Raw genomic sequence first — 21,656 nt, forward strand, 5'->3', positions numbered from 1 at the left:
AGGAGGAAGTGAATTTTGCTACAGAAGCAAGGTATTTGTGCTCTCTGGTCGTGTAGTGCCTAAGGCATTTGAGTGCTAACCAGAAGGCTGGTGGTTCAAACCCACCAGCTACTCCTCAGAAGGAAGATTCTGCAATCTACTGTAGTGATGTTGTTATGTGCTGTCAAGTTGGACCCAACTCATAGCGACCCCTCCTTGGGTTTCCGAGGCAGTACCACTACGGAAGTAGATTGCCCAACCTTCCTTCTGAGGAGTGGCTGGTGGGTTTGAACCGCCAGCCTTCTGGTGAGCAGTCAAGTGCCTAAGGCACTACGCTACCAGAGCTCCTACTGTAGTGACACCACCTCGGAAACCCAAAGGGGTCTCTATGAGTGGAATCAATTCCACGCAGTGAGTTTGGTTTTTGGTTTTTGGTTTAGACCAAGGTTGATTGAACAGCCATTGCTAAATTGCATATAACCTGTGGTTAAAGGAGGGTCAGTCCCCACCCTACAGATGAGGTAGATTTGCTGGATTGAGTTTTGTTTGGTCTCTCAATTTGAGTATATTAATATGCTAACTGAGGAGCTCTGGTGGTGCAGTGCCTAAGGCATTTGACTGCTAACCCTTAGGTTGGTGGAAGGAAGATGGGACGATCTAGTTCTGTAAAGATTTACAGCCTCAGAAACCCAATGGGTTTTGCTATGAGTTGGAATCAACTCAAGGGCAGTGGGTTTGGTTTTGGTTTTTGGAATATGCTAACTAGAGGACTGAACACTCTCTGGGATGCATAATAAATATAAATCATGATTCTACCCCAGAGAATGCACTCAGGAGTCTCAAACTCAGATGCCTTCAGAGTCTCATCAGAGATTATAGTTGAGGTGAGATCTTAGGCATGGTAAAGTAGAGAAAGCATGCTCCATGCAATTGGGACAGGCACCTGCCATCTGTTGTTTACCAGGAAGGTAGGTTCTGCATGGCCAGATCTTCCAGCATTTCCAGAAAAGCCAAAATTTTGAATTTCAATGTATAATACCTGTATTTACGAAGCAGCTGTGCAGACCAAGCAAAACTAGTCTGCAGGTTTTTTCTTCTCATTTAGATTAACACACTTGTAGCAGTTGAGAACAATATCAAAATGGAAATCAGGTGAAGAAGTACTAATCTTGGGTGACCACAGAACTTTGTGAAGGAGGAGCCCTGAGTGGTGTGGAGTCCTTCAGGAAGGCTTCCTGGAGGAGTGGGAGTCCCACAGGTGGATATGATTTTATAGTGCCACTTGCCATTGAGTCGACAGACTCAGGGTGACCCAGGGTAGAACTGATCCATAGGGTTTTCATTGGCTTATTTTTCAGAAGCAAATTGCTAGGCTTTCCTCCAAGGCCCCTCTGGGTGGACTCAGACTTCCAGCCTTCTGGTTAGTAGTTAAACTTTTGTGCCATCCAGGGACTCCCAATTTTATACAAGCAGCTCTGGTGCAAAGTCAGACACAACTGGCTTTTGATCCCAGTTTATTAGCTTTATAATCACATTACTTAATCCCGCTAAACCTCAGTTTTCTCATCTGCAAAAGAGAATAAATAATAGTGCTGACCTCAGAGGATAAATGGTGAAGGCTAAATATCAGGAAAAAAAAAAAAAAACCTCATTGCTGTCAAGTCGGATCCGACTCATAGTGACCCCTCCTTGGGTTTCTGAGGCAGTATCACTACAGATAATCTTCCTTCTGAGGAGTGGCTGGTGGGTTTGAACCTCCAGCCTTCTGATTAGCAGTCAAATGCCTTAAGCATTATGCCACCAGAGCTCCCAGGTAAAGGCTATGGGAGAGAATACTGGAAAGCCCTTAGCCCAGAGCCTGGAAGGTAGTAAGTGCCCAGTGAGCGTGAGCTCTGAATGATGGGTGGGTGGGGTTCAGGCAGCCTGGAGGTCAGCATGAATGAAGGCCCAGAGGCCTGAGTAAGAGCAGCTGCATTGAGATTTGCAGAGAGTTGCTTTACAAGGATTTGGGCAGATAGTTTCCACCCTCTCCCCACCCCTACCCTCACCCAAGAAAGGCACAGAAGGTGTAAATTACTTCTCTCCTCTTCTGCCCTCTTCCTTCTTCTCCCCAGGGCCCCTAGCTGCTTGCCCAGTGGTCCTGTGCCAGGAACCTACCCATTAAAACCTGACCAGGGCCATAGCAGGAAAATACAACCCTGCTCAGTGAGAAAGAGAAGTGCTCTGGGAGGCTGTGTAGACATGCACAGCAAATATTCAAGGAATTCTTAGGAATAAAAAAAAAAATTCGTAAATCTGGATTTTTGCATGAGGCCATCCCGGGAACATGTTTTCTCAATTAGCATGCACATTGCTAGGAGTGAAGTCACACAGGCCGCCGCTCATCCGGGCTGACTCGCACTGAGCCACCTGATCTGGACTTCACTTTCCATGACCTAAATCTGGCATAACCACCCCTACCACTGTGCCTAGCTATCTAGGGGAGATCATCCCCACAATCCTAAACCAGGGTGGAGATATACTCACTCTCCTGAAAAGCAAGCTAATTTCAGATCCTGGCTATATAGATAGTCACCAAAAATTGAGACGCAACACAACTTTTTTTTTTTCCTTAAACACATTACTATTATTATTGTAGTAAATATAGTTAGGTCCCTGGGTGGTGCAAGAGGTTTGCAATCATCTGCTAAACTAAAGGTTGACAGTTTGAATCCACCCAGTGGCTCCACCAAGAAAGGCTTAGGGAACTGCTCCTAAAGGTTACAGTCAAGAAGAATTTATTAGGGGGCACCCTACAGGGCAGTTTTGCTTTGTAACACATGGGGTTGCCATGTGTCAGAATCTGCTCTTCGGCAATGGGTACAAAAACATTTGCCATTCCAACAATCCTCGCATGTACAGTACAGTGACGTTAATGATGTTCTTCATGTTGTCAGCTACTCTTGACAGTGGGTTGCATAGATTCTCTGCAAGCCCTTGCTTTTTCCTTTTCCTTTAGCATTTAAGGGTAGATGGTGACTGCTCAGTGCACTGTCAGAGCAGATGAGTGCTTTTAAGTTCTGAGAGCAGAGAAAACAGTTTCTTCTGTAATTGGCAAACTCAGAGCATGAGACAAACGTGCATTTTGCGAAAGCACGCATCAAACTGCTTAAAATATTACCAGTCGGTGCTTGAGATCAGCCATTATGTTTTCTGGATGGTTTCCTGGGCTGACTCTTTTCCAAGTGAATGGCTTTGTCAGATATTTGCGATTTCTGAAATATTTTTTACTGATGTCCCCACACCAGAGGGATGGTCCAGAGTGCATAATTAACATCATGCCTCAGAAGCAGAGATGCTACTCATCATCCAACAGGATCAAGCAAGGGGTTGAAAAACTGTTCTAATCAAGAGTCTTCATTATTGTTAAATGCAGTTGAGTTGGCTCCAGCCACCCTGTGTACAACACAGGACACTGCCCAGTCCTGCACCAGCCTCCCAATCCTTGCTAGGCTTGAGCCCATTGGTGCAGCCACTGTGTCAATCATCTCATTGAGAGTCTTCCTCTTTTTTGCTGACTCTCTGCTTTGCCAAGCACGACATCCTTCTCCAGGGACTGGTCCCTTCTGACAAAAAGAGCCATAGAGGAAACGAAATTGTTTTTCAGAGTACTGGTTAAGACCCGTTGGGTGTTGTGAAATCAATTAAGTGGTTGTTGTTGTTGTTGTTATGTGCCGTCGAGTCAGACCCGACTCATAGCGACCCCTCCTTGGGTTTCCGAGGCAGTATCACTACGGAAGTAGGATTGCCCAACCTTCCTTCCGAGGAGTGGCTGGTGGGTTTGAACCACCAGCCTTCTGGTTAGCAGTCAAGTGCCTTAGGCACTATGCTACCAGAGCTCCTAATTAAGTGGTACGACTCTCATTTAAAACAAAACAAAACTGAGAAGGAATAGAGTAAAAAATTAAAAAAATCTGTACGCGTTACATGTAGCAAGGGTAAGTGTTGTTTCATGAAACTTGCCTTAGTTGTATACATGTATACACACATATGTGTGCAAATTGTCTCATATGGGACATGTGTTTTTTCACTGAGTCTTGGTGAAAGATATTTGAAAGCTACTGGTATGGAGGAACAGTTTAACAGTTGCCGTCAACTCATGGTGACCTCATGTGTGTCAGACGAGACATGTGCTCCATAGAGTTTCCAATGATTGGTTTCTCAGAAGTAGATCATCAGGCCTTTCCTCCAAGGAGCCTGTGGTTGGAATCAAGCCTCCAACCTTCTGGGAGCACCTTAACCATTTGCATGGCATGGTTTTTAAAAGGGAAAAAGATCTGGAGCCAGACAAATTTGGAGTTGAACCAAATCATTGGTTTAATTATATGATCTTGGATAACTTCTCTAAGCATCCTCACCCTCACCTGTAAGGTGAAATTCCCATTGCCCTCGAGTCAGAGCCGACTCATAGCAACCCCTCTTTGGGTTTCCAAGGCCGTGTCAATATGGAAGTAGATTGCCCAATCTTCCTTCCAAGGAGTGGCTGGTGGGTTTGAACTGCCAGCCTTCTGGTTAGCAGTCAAATGCCTTAGGCACCACGCCACCAGAGCTCCCAAGGTGAGATTAGTAACTCCCTTATAGGGCTGTTGTGTTGTGTATATTAAGTGAAGAAGATGAGTGAGGAAGATGTATAAAGTGTCTGGTACTGTGCCTTTCACCAAGGAGACCCTCAGTAAGTAAGAGCTGCTGTCATCATCTTTCCTCTCCTTCTTTAGCTTCTTCTTTGTGACTACTCAACCCTGCTTCCTAAAAGTTCTTATCCCTGAGATTTGCTTGTCTTTAGCAAACCCAGCAAAGAAGCAACAGAAATCATATCTTGCTTTTTGTCCCCAACTTTCTCTACCATTTCTCATTCAGTTCATGCTTGCAGAGCCATCATTCTGTGATTCCATTCCACTAGACATGAGTATGGCAACAATTGCTCAAGGAACACGAGATATCCTTCTTTCTGTGACTGGGAATGGTCAGAAGAACCAGGGCCTTTCTTGGCCTTGTCACCAGGATATGTCCTTTTTTTATCCTAGTGTGGGTTCAGTGACTATGGAAGGAGCTTCTGTTCCCACAAATCACATCCTTTCCCCTCTGTGTATTTTTATAAGGCCAACAGGGCTAAGATACCAGTAAAATGTTGACATTGTCAAAATTCTGAAGAAGTTCCTGCCCAGAGCAGGGAGACTAACATTTTCTCATGAGTGATGCTCCAGACTGCCCTGGCTGCTGAGGTTGAAGTCTCTCTCCTGGTATAAACAGCTTCATGGCTTTTAGGGTTGATATCTTCAGATAGGCCAAACCCTGATCACAACTCTCAAAGAGCAACTCTTAAGCATTTGACTGCTAACTAAAAGATTGGTGGTTTTAACCCATCAACTGTTCTGTAGGAGAAAAGATCTGACGATCTACTCATAAAGTTTACAGCCTGGGAAACCCTATGGGGCAGTTCTACTCTGTCACATAGAGTCACTATTAGTCAAAATCAACTCCAAGGCTCACAACTCCATTCCTCAGTTCATCCTGTAATCTGTCACTGATCCCAGCTGAGAGGTTTGGGGTTACAAAAGTGACAGATGCCAATGTTTTTTGAGGGCCCGGCTGACCTATCCCTTTAAGATAGAAGGGTTGTGACAAACTCTTTGCTCACTGATAACTTTACTTCTTTTTTTTTAACTTCTCTTTTGTATTTCTCCTTGTTCCCCTGAGGCTCATTCCAACTCTACTCATAAAATACCCTCCCTCTGGGCTCCGTTTTCACCACTGGGACTCAAAGAGGATTATTGGTGACATCTCTTCAAATGTTGAATTCTTGTCCAGACCAAAGACTGAACACTCCTTTCTAGGCGGTTATGAAAGCACTCTACAAGGCTGCAGGGCAATGAGGCCGGAAGGGAGAAACAGGGCCTGGTTCTAGACATCATGTCTGTGATAATATCCTCTTCTCCTCACCGCTCATTCCCCACTCCCTTATAAAATCAATGTCACCAGGACAGTTGCACATTTTCAATAGCATTTACATCACAAGAAAGAATGTGTCCTATCACACCCAGACCCCTCTGCCCACCCCCAGGCAGGTGGGTTATGTTGAACCAAGAACAGGAGAGCTTGACTGGACTGTGAGTGACTGAGCCAGCAAAGATGCCACTTAAAATTCATCACTGTTGCACCTGTTTTTCAGGAAAAAAAAGCAAATGCTGACTTAGATTTTCTGGGCCCAAAAGGAAAAAGAAAAAAGCATGTTTCCACTCTTCCTAAAACTTGCAATGACAAGTGGAATCAATTGTCCCAGAAACAGGACACACCACCAAGAATGTTTCCTTATGTTTGAAAGAAATTACCTTTCTTTTCATCTGGATTCAAGAGTGTCCTGTCTGTCCTTTCCCAGGGAAAAGTGTGAACAATTAGCATATTTTTCTTTTCTCTTTTGAAGAGGTCAGACTCCAAAACCTGACTCCAGATTGTATGCCCATGTGTCAGCATCTCTGTATCTTGGAAATGAAGGAAAATATTTTGGGGGTGGGGTTTTTAAATGTTGTTGTGAATTTTTCCAAAAAAGAGTGAAACATGCCAGAAAGTGGACGGCTTGATAAAGCAGCAAATATGCTTCAAAGATCCTTTTTAAAGCATCTTTATGATTAACCTAGAAAAGAAAAAAGTAATTTTAAATTGGCATAGTGCACATAACGTCCATCTTCCAGTCATATTAGATGACTTAAGTGATTATGAGTCTCTTACAGAATTCCAACTGGCAACACTTCTGCTTGGGAAAATTCCACAAACCTGCCTGTAGCTTATTTCTTTATGGATTTGGAAAGTTGTTATTTGAAAAAGGAAAATGGTTAGGTAAGGATGAAACCAATTGCTGTCGAGTTGATTCTGACTCATGGCAACCCGGTGTGTGCCAGTGTAGGACTGGGCTTCAGAGGGTTTACAGTGGCTGAGTTTTCTGAAGTATATCACCAGGTCTTTCTTCCAAGGTGACTTTGGGTGAACTTGAGCCTCCAACCTTTTTGGTTAGCATCTTAGCGCTTAACTGTTTGTGCCTCTGAGGGACTTTGGGTCAGATACAGACAATTTATTTTAATTCAGTAAATACTGAGGTTCAGGAGACAGATGTTTTATCTCTGGATCAGCCTCTTACTAGCTGTGTAATTGGGGTAAGTCACAGAACCTCTCTGAGCCTCTGTTTCTTAATTGGTATAATAATAATATTGCTCATGCCCACACTACAGGACTGTTGACTTGAATCTGATTAATAGATGGGGGAACTCCTTGGATGCAGATATAAAAGGTACAATATGAAAAGCCCCAGAAAAGGAGGGTGAGACTCCAAGTCCAGTGCTAGCTTGCCCTTTAGTTGGGTGAGTGATCTTGATGGTCACTTGGCATAGAGAAGCAGTTCTCAGCTCTGGCCTGTGCAACCCAAATGCAGTAGCAGATGTGGAAGCACTTTACATGAGCTGGAATGTGTTGTTCCTGCCATGGTGGTAATGGAGGCCTGTGAGAGACACTGAGCAGGCCCCATGAGGGAGTGGCCCAAGGGCATCGTGGGAAAAGCATGAATGCAGAATCATACTCTGCAGGGCTCAACTCCCAGGAGTAGGACTTAAGAGGTACGTGATTGAGGGCAAGTTCCTGTGGCTATCTGGTTTTCTGTTTCCTCCGCTGTAAAATGACACTGCTGATGATACTTGTCCCTGGGTAGTGCCAATGGTTAATGCACTCAGCTGCTAATGGAAAGGTTGGAGATTCGAGTTCACCCAGAGGGGCCTTGGGAGAGAGGTCCGGAGATCTTCCAAAAAATCAGCCATTGAAAACCCTATAGAACACAGTTCTACTCTGACACACACGGGGTCACTGTGAGTTGAAATCGACTCCATGGCAACTAGATGAATGGCACTTGCTTTTTAGTGTTGCTGTGAGGGTTCAATAAGGCAATATTTGCTAAATCATTTATATACCTGTTGCCACACAGAGCATGGGTATAGTGGTGGTTGCTGTCGGTGCACACAGATGGATACCAACTTCTTGTTGGCCTGACTAAGGAGTCTAAGCTGCGATGTAACTGCAGTGCCAGGATGCCTGAGGGACATGAAGCTCCCCTGGTATCGCTCTTCCCTCACTTCTCCTCCCCATCTCCTTTGTGGGCTTCTCCTTCTCTTTCTGACCTTTAAATACTAGAGTGCCCTGGAGCTCCTTCCTTAACAGTCTTTCTTTTCTACATCACTCTCTTCCTTGATGATAGGAGCTCTGGTAACGTAGTGCCAAAGGCACTTGACTGCTAACCAGAAGGCTGGCAGTTCAAACCCACCAGCTACTCCTTGGAAAGAAGATGGGGCAATCAACTTCCATAGTGACACTGCCTTGGAAACCCAAGGAGGGGTCGCTATGAGTCGGGTCCAACTCGACGGCACATAACAACAGCAACAACTCTACCTTGATGAGCTCATTGTCCCAGCATTAAATATAGTCTATGACTTCTGAATGTCCACCTCCAACTGGGACCTCTCCTCTGGGCTCCAGGCAGGTATATTCTTCTGCCTGCTGTCACGTTCACTTGGATGTCTAATGGGCATCTCAACTTCAGAATTTTTGACCTTCCCAAACAGTAGAGTCAAAAGGGGCTTGTGGGGTATGATACTGTCAGAGGGGATGACATCAAAATGACTGTCTCTGAAAGTTATGTACAGTGTTTCAGCAGAAATTTATTATTTTTTAATAAAAATTTACCTGTAGGTAGTTATAACTAGAAAAACCGTTTTCGTAAGCCCAGCTTACATGTATCAGTACACCTGCATGGGCTACACAGGCTAAAACTGTATGCTAATTTTATTTTTGAACCTTCAAGTGCACTCTGGTCAGGGCTGTCCTAATTACCCAATTGCAAGGACTTGTTTTGTCTGCACATTCTACAAGCACATGTGCTGTTCTCATTGTTGCCAGTGTTTTTACAGTTGCTGATTTTGTCACATTTTCTGGTGGTTTAGCTACAATATTGTGGTAATCAGTATTTGTGAATGTATATCAATAACTTTTTTGATAATGAAGTAGTAATTAAAGGAAAAGAAGGAGAAAAATAAAAAAGGCTTCTGTTCAGTTATTAATGTTTTAACTAATAATGTTATGATTCAATGTCGAAAGAATTTACCGAACAATCTTGTTAGTATTCATATAAGAAATATTACATTCAAGCAATTTACAACTATATTTATCACATATTATTCTATGATTATGATTGATAATAAACATGACTAAGGCTTCTGTATGGTCTAGTATAGGAGGGGGGCGTGGTTAAGGGAGTGACACCAGAGTTACTACACTGGGTGACAGCAATCCTATAGTGATTTCAATGCCCCCAAACTCCTTTCCTGTTCTTGTTTTAGTCTTTCTCTTCTTAAATAATGACAGCATCATTCTCACAGTTGCTCAGGTCCCAAGTCCAGAAGCCATCCTTGGGCCTAAGTCCTCACCTTTCATATCCAATCCCACAGCAAATCTTGTTGGCTTCACTCCTACAATATATTCAGAATTCAATCATTTCTCCCCACTCCCACCACTGCTACCATAGTCCAAGACATTATCATCTTTCATCCAGACTACTATAGGAACCTCCTCACAGATCTCCCTGCTTCCATTCTTGTTCCCATCCAGTATTTGAAACCAACAGAAGCCGGAGTGCCCTTTTAAAAGGTAAATGGCATCACATCATTTCTCAGCTCTTGGTCTTCCAATGGTTTTATCTTATGCTTAGCATAAAATCCATACATTTAACATAGTGTTATTTCAGTGGTTTTTAACTGAGGTTGGTGATTTTATCCCACAAGGGACATTTGGCATTTTTCGTTGTCTTAACTGGGGATGTGTGTGTGTGTGTGTGTGTGTGTGTGTTTGACACCTAGTGGGTAGAGGTCAGAGATCCTGCTAAACTTCTTACCATGCACAAGATATCCTCCCACAACATACAATTGTCTGGCTCAGAATGTCTTAACTGCCTCATGTGATCTGTAATCTTGACTCTATCTCCAACATCTTACATCACTGGCCCCCTTGCCTGCTTTGTTGTAACCACACTGACCTTCTTGCTATAGCTTCAAGATGCTAAGCTTATTTCTACCTCAGAGCCTTTGCACTAATTGTTTCTCCATTTGGGGGGTCCTGTCCACAGATCTTCACATGGTGAGCTATTGTTCATCATTTAGTTTTGCTCAGATGTGACCTCTCAATCACCCTAATCTAAAACATCTATCTGCACCCCTGCCAAACCCTGCCTTTACCCTACTTTATTTTATGTTAATAATTTTATTATTTAGTTAGCTTGTTGCTTATCATCTGTCTCTTCCACAAGAATGTAGGAAGGAAAGCAGGGACTCTGTTGAAGTGCATCACATAGTAGTCTCTCAATAAATACTTGTTGGGTGAATGAATAATTGACATGTGTGGCACAGACATGAATTATTACAGAAGGTTAGGAAAGGAAGACATCAGTGGGCTCTGTCATTTTGGAGAGAGCTTTTTGGAGGTGTGACATGGGTTGCACTGCAAGTTTCTGGAGTCCCTACCCTCCAAATGGAGCAGGACTTTTGAGGACTGGCTTCTTAAGCATATATGTACCTGGTGTGGCCTTCTTATAGGTTAGAGCCTGCTGTGGACCTGAGTACATGATAGGATGGAAACAAAGGTGGAGGACTCAGGAGTCCAGGATGTGTGATCAAAGAGAGCAGTCAGGACAGAGAAATGAGTGGACAGAAAAGCAGAACCAGGAAGAGGAAATCTAAGCTTAAATTGGTTCAGACTAGGAATTAGAGGAGGCCAGTAGAGAGGGAGAGGAAAGGCAGTCATCTCCAGGGAAAATCTCTGGATTAGCTCATTCTGAAGGGCTGAGGGTAGTTTCTAGAGAAGGAACTGGGTGGGGAGGGGACAGACAGGGTCATCTACTTGCCAGGAGCTGAGTGAGAGGATTGAGAGTTGCACCTGGGGTAAGAGAAAGGTTGTATGAAGGCTAAAGTCAGACGTCTCAGGTAGCCAGGAGAGCAACAGTACAGATGTACTGATCTGTATAGCTGTGGTGTGCCGTCAAGTTGATTTCAACTCATAGGGATCCTATAGGACAAAGTAGAACTGCTCCTTAGGGTTTCCTAGTCTATAATCTTTATAGGAGCATATCGCCAGACCTTTTCTCAAGCAGAGCCACTGGTGGGTTTGAATTGCCGACCTTTCAGTTAGCATCTGAACATTTAACCATTGCAGCCCCAGAGCTCTTTGATCTATATGGAGTTGGCTCTAAATGAGATAATTATGACAAACGCAGTTCCAGGATGATCTTGGTTCAAATACTCTTACCCACCAGATCCTGCACTTTAATTAAAAAGACAGTCATCACCACAGCACTGTCACACATGTGACAATGTATGTATAGTCTGTGTTTAGCACATGCCAGGTGAGGAAAGTGTTTCTGCCCCCTCTTTCCAGGTTAGCTCCCTTTGCCACCTCATAATAATGATATTGATGTCCAGCTATTAAAGGAGATGGGGTGGGTGAATGGATCATAGTTCATATTTCCAAGGTTCCAGGATTCCATAAGGAGCCCCTGGCCCTGGGCTTGCAGATCATGGAGTTTCCCATGTGAGGAGGTTACATCACACCAGGTACACAGCTCTGGTCATACAACATCTCCAAGAGGAGGGTGGACCCCAGACAGGGTCTGTGCTCGCCGGGCCACCCCAGGGCACTTACTCATAACTCTGGTTCATTTTCATGCCTGGATACTTTTGAATAGATGACTATGCAAGATTTGCTGGCCAGCATCTCATTTTATTAGTCTCTTAATGTAAGCTTAAAGAAACACACCTCAGATGTAGACAGCTTATGCTGACGTACCAAAAAATACCATCATGAACATTTATAAGGTCTAACGAGTGATACTATAGTGATGAAATTCAAATGTGTTGGATTGCCATACTGTCTAATTCAACCCTAACTCGGTCCATAGACATATGGATTTTCCTTCAGACATAGCCTCATAGTGACAGGAAGGCTGTGCACCTCGTAGGGCTAAGTCGGTGAGGTTGTCTATCACCCAGCCTCAGAACTCATAAAATTCCCAGAGCTGGTGATCCCTCAGAGATCTCCTTCCTTAGAGAGCCAATGACATGCCCTTTGGGCTTTTAGTTCACAAAGCCAGTCTGCCAATTTGTCATTAGGTCCAATTCAATCCTTTTGTCTCTCTTCTTGGTATTCAGAGGTTTAATGCTTCCAAGAGTCTAGTCCCTCAAAAGGTGATCTCTGAACCTTCATCCATAAGAAGATATACATGGCTGGTAAAGGCTCCAACTGATGTTTATCCTAGGGGCAAATGCTTTTAGCATCCATCAAATTCTCTTGCTTAGAATGCTGTGAACCACTAACAGACAATGGAATGAGGAAAAAAACAAAAGCAAAGACAAAGAAAAAGGTCCTTTCTCTCTATTGTGGGATTGTAAGTAAATTATACAATGAGAGCTGGAATTCAAGGGGATTGTTTTATTTTTCTGGGTCTCACAAGTTTTCTGCCTTTGACAGGGTATAGTCCTACCACCTTTCTATTGCTCTGGTTAGTGGAAAGTATTTCAGTTTTCCTTCTCTGACATGTTTCTACCTCACATAGGTTGCAACTTTCTCAGGTTTTACTGTATAAGCCCCCTCCAATTCTCAGTTTGCTGACCTGTAAAATAGGAATGGTCATAACACCTCCCTGATAGAGTAGTGATTAAAAGAAATAATTTAAGTAACACTTAGCACAGTACTTGGCACATAAAAGCTATTAAATAAATGGCGGCTATCCTCATTGTATTATTATAAATCATGAAAAGTAAAATTGTAAACATCAGCCAATGACTCATGGAAATATTTTGGAACTTGAGGTGTTTATAAAGTGAGAGGGAAAGGGAAAGGAGGAGATTAGTATACAAGGAATGTAGGAAGTCAATGTCATGATATTACTGTGTGACTTACTGTTCATTTGGGATTAACCAACCAGATGCTGTTGAGTCAATTCTGACTCATGATGACCCCATGTGTGTCAGAGTAAGACTGTTCTCTGTAGGGTTTTCAGTGGCTGATTTTTCAGAAGGAGATTGCCAGACTTTTCCTTTGAGGCACACATGGGTAACAGTTGAGTGTGTTAATGGTTTGAACCACCCAGGGACTCCCATTTAGGCTTACACTTCAGTCAAGCCACCTGTCAATTAGGGACAATAATAGGATGGCTTATACAGTGAAACCTGTGAGAGCCAGAATTTGACAGGATTGCCTTGTTTTTCCAGGTCCCACAAGTTTTACACATTTGACAGCGTGCAATCTTACCACTTTTCTTTTGCTTGTTTCAGTGGAAAATATTTGTGTTTTCCTTCTCTGATAGGTTTCTGCCTTACATAGGTTCTGGCTTTCACAGGTTTTACTGTAAAATTATTAGTATAGCATTAGGCACATAATCCTCAAAAACGTTTGGCTTTCCTGTTGTTATGGTTGTTGCTGTCACAATCTGTCTACCTCATGCTCGCTCTTCTGCCATCTCTTTACTCAGGTAAATCTTCAACACAGACTGGTGGCATCCCTAGGTGGGTGTGGGGGGGTGACAACGAAGTGACTGTCTATAAAATTTTTGTGCAGTGTTTCAGTCAAAATTTATTTATTTAATAAAAATATCCCTGTTATAACAGCAAAAATATCCCTAGTTATAACAGCACAAATATTTTTTTGTAAACCCAGCTTACTTATATCCTACAAGGGTAAACCTCTATGCTAACTTTCTTTTTGAACCTTCTGATGCGCTATGGTCAGAGCTGTCATTATTACTCAATGACAAGGACACTTTAAATCACCTGGTTTTGTCTGTGCCTGCCACAAGCAACTGCTATTATTTTTGTTGCTGCCAGTGTATTTATAGTCATTGATTATGGCAAATTTCCTGGTGTTTTAGCTACAAAATTATGGAAATTAGTATTTGTGAACCTATATCACTAAGTTGTTCAAGAAAGGAAAAGGGGAATATCCAAAAAGGCTTCTGCTCAGTTATTACCATATTTTTACACAAATAACACTTGCCCTCTACTTTGTCTGCCAACCACTCCTTTCCCCCAGGAGGCATTTTTGTAAACACATGATGCTATTTTTTTTTTTTTTTTACAAGGAAAAAAAAAAAAAAAAAAAAAAAAAAATTGGTATAGTGGCACTTATGCAAATACCTCCTGTGGGTAGGGTGTAATTGATAAACAAATGTGGAGGGCAGTGGTATTTGCTAAAAATATGGTAATATGGTAATAATGTTGTATTAGGTCAGAACTTAGCTTTTGCTAAGAAAATGCTGGGGCTAGACATAAAAGAAATTCCAGAGACACAGTACCTCTAGCTTCCTTGCCCTCAAAAAGAAAAAAAAAAAAAAAAAAAACACTGCCATCAAATCCATTCTGATTCATAGTGATCCTATAGGACAGAGTAGAACTGCCCCACAAGTTTTTCAAGGCTGTGAGTCTTTACAGAAGCAGACTGCCTCATCTTTCTCCCACAGAGAGGCTGGTGGGTTCAAACCACTGTCCTTTTGGTTAGCAGCTCAATGCTTTAACCACAGCACCACCAGAGTGAAATAAATTTTTGGGTGGCCTCATTTATGATCAAAGCTACCACAACTTATAAAATGTCCTGGAGATGTTTCTGACCATATGTTGCTAAGCAAACAAATCAAAATAGAATAACTTTTTGGCCCCAACAAAACTGATAATTAGGATTAACTCTTACTACAAGGGTAATTTCTGCCTGAAAGCTAATTACTGAGCAAGCATTGCTAAGTACTCAGTTTGTGTACTACATTGTTTTGGGTTTTAGAGGGGTGTAGGAAAATGTAAGGCTAAAATCTGCCCACAGGGGTCTTACAATCTCATTGGCACATCTTATTTTGATTTTAATTCCTAGGTATACTTCAACCTTTCAAGAAAAGAACCACTGGATGAATCTTATACCACAGAGATGGCTGTCAGATTGGTTCTTCTGTGACCCTGTAGCCTTGGACATGAAAAGGAAATAAAACATTTCATTCTAACACTTTCTTCTTGCCTTCTTCATTTTCCTGCCATCTTCTCTTGCCTACCCCCACCACATACACATCTACACATCACACACATATACACTCCTCACACATATACACACCACAAACACCTAAATACATGCACATACCCCCAAATACACATACACACCATGCACACATACTCATATGCACATGCATACACACACAAAAAAAAAACACATACATACCACACACATACATATATGCACATACAAACACATACACATCTCACATGCAGAGGGTAAGAAATCCCTGAGGCAGCTATTTGCAAACATTAAACATCTGTACTCCCTTTTCTAACTCAAAGTTCCATGAAATTCTAGAGTTGAAAGGATCATGAGAAATCATGTAGGTCTTTTTTGATAAAAAGAAAAAGAAAGACAGAAAATCAGAAGGCTAGGAGAGGAAGAACCATGTCTAAAATCACAGGGTTTGTAGCAGAGCTCAGCTCAGGCTCAGTTCATTAATTTCTTTCCTTCTTGCATCTGCTATTTATTAAGTACCAACTTTGAGTCAGGAGCTTGCTAGGCACTGGTGATACAATGGTGGCCAAAGTCATAAAAAGTTTTCTCCCTCATGGAGCTTACAGTCAAGTGAGGAGGACCGTGGTCAATCATCACATGAATCACTGTGGAATTTCCACTGTGAAAATTCTGTGAATGAAATGATTCATGTGCTGTTAGAGAATGTGTATTACGAGGACAAGGAAGGCATCCTGGAGGAAGACATGATTCACTGGGTATCTGAAAGACCATCAGGGAGAGGAGAAGGAGGGATGTGCCAAAGATAAAGGGAAGTCCCCTTTTCTTATCTTCCCACCTTGGAGAATGTTGCAGACAGTGATGAGCTGCAGCTGCCCCATAGGCTTGCTCATAGAGACTTCTCTTCCCGACTTCATTCAATGAGGTCACACTGGCTTGGAATTGGCTGTGGTGGGAGTATTTCCCCCATAGAAAGTGTCAGATGCTACAAATTAAGAATACCTCCCTTTGGAGAGCTATTTTACTAACACACCACGTTGTTAGTTGCCGTTGAGTCAGCTCTGACTCATGGTGATCCCATGAACAATATTGGTGCCACATTTTCCTGATCGTTGGTGTGCTTGAGTCCATTGTTGCTACCACTATGGATTTTGAATACCTTGCAACTGATGCAATATCAGACAATATTCTATTGTGATCCATAAGGTTTTTATTGGTGAATTTGCGAAGTAGATTGCCTTTCTTCTTAGTCTAGTAGGCCTTTCTTCTTAGTCTTAGCCTGGAAGCACAGCTGATACCTGTCCACCATGGCTGACCCTGCTGGGATTTGAAATTCTGGTGGCAGTTTTCAGCATCATAGCAATATGCGAGCCACCATAGTACAACCAACAGAGGGATAGGTGGTGGAACACACCATGGATTTCTTGTATTCTGCTTGCTTCCTGGTGGTGAGCAGCACAGCACTGCCCTTGAAACCAAATGCACTAGTCTCCTTCCTGCAGAAACTCTACCAAGTGTCTGTTCCCAGGAAAATGCTGGCAACAATTGAATTGAGCCTTGGGGCTGTTTATTTCAGACCGTGGGCCATCTGGCTTCTTCTGGGGTCCAGAACATCCCAGCAAATTAATAACAAGCAGCTAAGAAAAAGCCTGTTCTTGTGGTCTTCGTCACCCCCTTGCCATCTAATGATATTTATCAACCACCCACGCCTGCCCAGTGCTGTATGGGACAGTTGGCCAGGCAGATCTTAAGTCAGGCTTTGACCCCTCAGGAATTCGTGGCCTGGCTGAGGCTGGTAGGCTGACATTGTTCTTCCTTAATATAACTCGGCCTGCCTGGGGCACAAGAACTGAAAGCCCAGCCAAGGGCATGAGGTTAGGAGATGGCACTGCTGTAATGCATCAGTCAGTTTCTAAGTGCAGAAGACACCACATGGGTAGAGAATAAAGATCACAATATATATGATTTGATCAAAAATGAATTCTCTACCCTCACACCTCCACCACCACCCTAGTTCTATGAAGAAATTTTTCCAAAAGAAAAAGTGAGTTTGGAGTACTGTCAAAGACAGGTTGGAAGCAAAATGGGCAGCCATTCCAGAAAGAGGGTTTCTTCATGGAAATACCTTTGTACTCATGTATGTGTACAAGTGCATGCACTCATGTGTGTGTGCATGTATCTGCACACATGTCTGTGCATGTGCATTTGTATGTGTGTGTGTCATGTCTGTTGTACATACAAAATATAGATGGAAGGAAACATTGGCCTTCAAGGGTGGTGCAGGCTGTAGGCAAGGCAGGCAGGCAGGGTTGTGAGCTCGAGAATCTTGAAGGGAAAGACCAGCCACAGGTCTAGTTGGGAAAAGAAACTGGCATTCTTCATCTGCTGAGTTTCTTTCCCTCTGGTCATCTTCCAACTCTTGGAAGGGTACATGTGACTTTCACACTTGACCCATACTGGAGGCGGCACCCAATTCACCAGGAAAGCTTAAACATTTACAATCCGGACCACAAGTCAGATTTGAAAGTTAGATGCAATCACTAAGTCTTTCAGCCAGGTTAATCAGCCAGAGGCAAGCATGGATATGTTGGGTATGACTTGAGTAGTTTGGGGAGGCCACTGAAAATTACCCACCCAGAGCCCCACTGGAGACCCCACCTGTTGGGCCAACAGTGAGGCTCTAGGAAACTTCCACCCAAAAGCAAAATCCTAAAGATGATCAAGACAGCAGTACTAGCTCCTAACACTTAGTCTTGAAGTCACCTCTCAGATTATAAAGCTGCATCCTCGAGCGGCAGGTAGTGAGCTCCACAAAGGAGCATGGATGAGAGGGGAAGGACCAATGAGTTGGCTGTCCTGGTAGTATGATAGAAGGGGTTGCTGTTTGAAGGTTATGTGCATTTGGAATAAAGAGGAGACAACAAAGGAGAGGGGATAGTTTTATGTTCTGGAATATAAGAGAGGATGTTGGCACAAGGTGACATACCCACAGTAGTACAGATAGAAGGTGGGTGGACGTGAAGACAGCCATCAATTTCCCTGTATAGAAGCTACACCTCCTCCCTGCAGCCCTCCTTCCTCTTTTGTAGTATATTGATGGCCAGCTTGCTTGACACCACTCATCACATTCTGTCCCTTGGGACATGAAGGCAAAGTGCAGTAATATTGAGGGTCTTAGCCAGGATGCTGTGAGTCAGGAAGAAAGTCCAGATGGGGAGGTCTTGTCCAGTTATAGGTAGAAGACTGTGGGCAGGGTTGCCATTTCTGCTGTATAAGTTGTGTTCTGCCCAAGGGCATCAAGCTGAGGTGGTGAGGGGGGCTCAGCTCATCAAGCATCCTCTTGGCACAGAGTTATAGCCACCTGAGGAAAAGGTACCTTTTCCTAATTCATGCAAAGGCTCTATACTGCCTAACTGAAGCTCTGACTCTGGGATGTCCCCATGTGCCCTAAGAAGTGGGCCCTGAGAGAGGATAAAGAGCCTAAAGAAGGGGACAGGTATGGGAAGTAGGGCTGGGGTGAGGGTAGCCTTCAGGGAAAGAATGGTGAAGATCAACGTTACCTACTCAACAACATCGCCGAGAGCCATCGCAGGGTTATTTGCTCACCCTGTTGAAGTGCATGTGGTCTGAAGATGAAGGGATGTTTTTCTTCTTAACATTTAAATAATTAACTTGTTTATGTTATTATACTCATAGTCTAAATATTATTAAATAAAACATCTTATTGCTGATAATTATCCAAACATTACAGGAAACATGGGACTTCTGCCAGCAGCAGGGATGTATTTCCAGTTCTATAGTGAACACCCAGGGTTTACTTTGCTGCCACATAATCAATTGACTGCAGCCTCCTGACTGAAACATGATGGTAACCCTATCAATCCCAGGTGAAGTGTGCTTAGATAAAGAACAAATTATTCTCTGTGGTCTGATCCCCAAATATGTGGGTGACAAACACAGTGGCATTGTTTCCGTGACTGAGTCTTGTTTTCCATGTGGGAGGAATTCCAGACTTAAGAATTTGGCACCCAGACTTCATAGATTTTTTTTCCTTTTTTTCTAATTGAGACAACACAACTAATGATAAAGAACAATACCAGCCTGACTTCTAAGCTCTGGGTCACAACTTGACCTCCAGAGTGATTGGACAGAGTCCAACAGTAACTACTGTCTTCTGTTGTCAAGCTGGACCGCGGGATCCACAAGACCAACTTTCCATTGGCTTCTGGAGCGTAAAGACAAAGCAGATGTGCCTGCCTGCTAATGCGCTGTTGGGTGGAACTGCTCCCCCAGCTTATTGAAATCAGACCCATAGCACTCAAGTTACCAGTTAGAGCTGCCCTGCAAACAGACGGTGGCTCCACACGAGTGCCATCATACTGCAAAATTACAAGAGCCATGAGTCCATCCCCTCACCACCACACAAAATCACATCTTTATCAACCGACCTAGCTTTCCCCAGTACACACTATAAGGGGCCTGGTCAGTGCCAAATTAGAGTAACTCTAGATGGTTAACAACAACAACAACTGGATGGTTAAAGTAGTACTAAAACTTGAATACCATCGAAAATTCTGGAAGGCTATGCCCCTAAATGTTAATTTTAGTTATCTCTAAGTAGGTGGGGGAGTTCCTGGTGGTACAAACAGTTAATGTGCTTGGTTTTTAACCAAAAGGTTGGAGGTTGGAGTCCACCAAGAAGCACCTCAGAAGAAAAGCCTGGTGATCTAATTCCAAAAAATCAGTCATTGAAAACCTTATGGGGCATAAGTTCTATTCTGACACATGGAGGATTGGAATTATATATATATATATATATATATATATATATATAATTTGTTGTTATGTTCCGTCGAGTCGGACCCGACTCATAGCAACCCCTCCTTGGGTTTCCAAGGCAGTATCACTACATCGGAAGATTGCCCCACCTTCCTTCCGAGGAGTGGCTGGTGGGTTTGAACCGCCAGCCTTCTGGTTAGCAGTCAAGTGCCTTAGGCACTAAGCTACCAGAGCTCCTATATATATATATATATATATATATGAATTGTGCATAGTTGTTAGAGAAAATTACACTCAATCCTCCAATAATATTCAATTTGTCATAAACAACTCTTAAGAGTTTTTTTTTTTAATATTCAATAGTCTTAAAAAATAGTTTATCTTTCAAATGCTAGCTAATTAATAAGCTATTTCAGTTGCTCTAGGTTTTAAAACTGAAGCTTAAGTTCAACTGAATTTCTTTAAGATTTTCTAGGTTAAAGTTATATAATCTGGGTAAGACATTGATTTTGTTTTTTGTTTGGATGGTTTTTGAGATTTGCCTAGCAAATATATATATAACTTTAGTTACCTCATCTGTATGAAAAACAACCCTACCCATAGAGCTACTATGAGCATTAAATGAGATAATCCATTTCAAGTGTTTACTATAATACCTGGCTCATAGTAGGTATTTGGTAAATTTTATCTGTTATCAGATAGCTATATATAATTTTTATTTATTTTTTTAGAGATTACATCAAGATATTAAAAAAATAAGTGGACAAGAGATCTTATTTGTCTTCTTTTTAGTGTTCCTATTGGGTGAATTTACCTGACATAGATGTTAGTGTGATATGAATATTAAGGACCCTCCTGAAGTCTTCCCTCTTCTCTCAGGGCTAAGATCTCAGCCGCTCCTATGTTATTGTTAGGGACTGTTGAGTTGGTTCTGACTCATAGTGATCCTTCCTATGTATAGCAGAATGAAATACTGCCCAGTCCTGCATCATCCTCACAATCTTTGTTATGCTTGAACCCGTCATCATAGCCACTGTGTCAATCCATCTCACCTAGGGTTTTCCCCTTTTCCACCGACCCTCTACTTTACCAAGCATGATATCCTTCTCTAGAGACTGGTCCATCCTTATAGGTAATGCTTAATTTGACATAGCAAGAATTTAAGACTGGAAAGGAATTTAAGGATAATCTGGTCTAGGCTGTTTTACAGATGAGGTGACTGAGCCTGGATGGGTAATGACTTACCAAACATCACAGAGTAGCAAAGACAAGACTAGGCCTTGGAGTCCAGACCATTCTTCCATCTCTTTTCACTGTGACAGATGGCCTCTTGGTTTCTCTAGGTTGTTGTACACTGGTGACTTATACTATTTTGGAATATCACACGGTCCATAGCACCGTGCTGGGCATGCAGTAGGTATTTGCTAAACAGTTTGCTCCATCAGATTAACAATTGTTTGTGGCCTCTGTGTGTTAGGTACATGTTCAGTAGTACAGGAGATAGGGAACTAAGCAAGACAAAGTCTCTGCTTCTGGAAGACTGACCTGGGAAGACAAAGCAGGGGATGAAGGAGTCTCAGAGAGAGGAGACTTGTTTAATTTCATCTACAGAGGATGAAGATCAAACATCAAGTCATGTGATAAACCCTGCAATGAGCCAGTTCTGCAGGCTCCTTACCCCAGACAAGTTCCAAAGCTATTTCCTGGCTCTCTTTCTTGTAGATTTACTCCTGGGTCCAATCAATATAGTGGAGGCTAGTGTTCCTATTGGGTGACTTAAAAACTAATGT

The sequence above is a fragment of the Orycteropus afer genome, unplaced genomic scaffold (assembly GCF_000298275.1).
Source record: "Orycteropus afer afer isolate SDZICR_OR568_19922 unplaced genomic scaffold, OryAfe1.0 scaffold00010, whole genome shotgun sequence".
Taxonomy (NCBI): Eukaryota; Metazoa; Chordata; class Mammalia; order Tubulidentata; family Orycteropodidae; genus Orycteropus; species Orycteropus afer.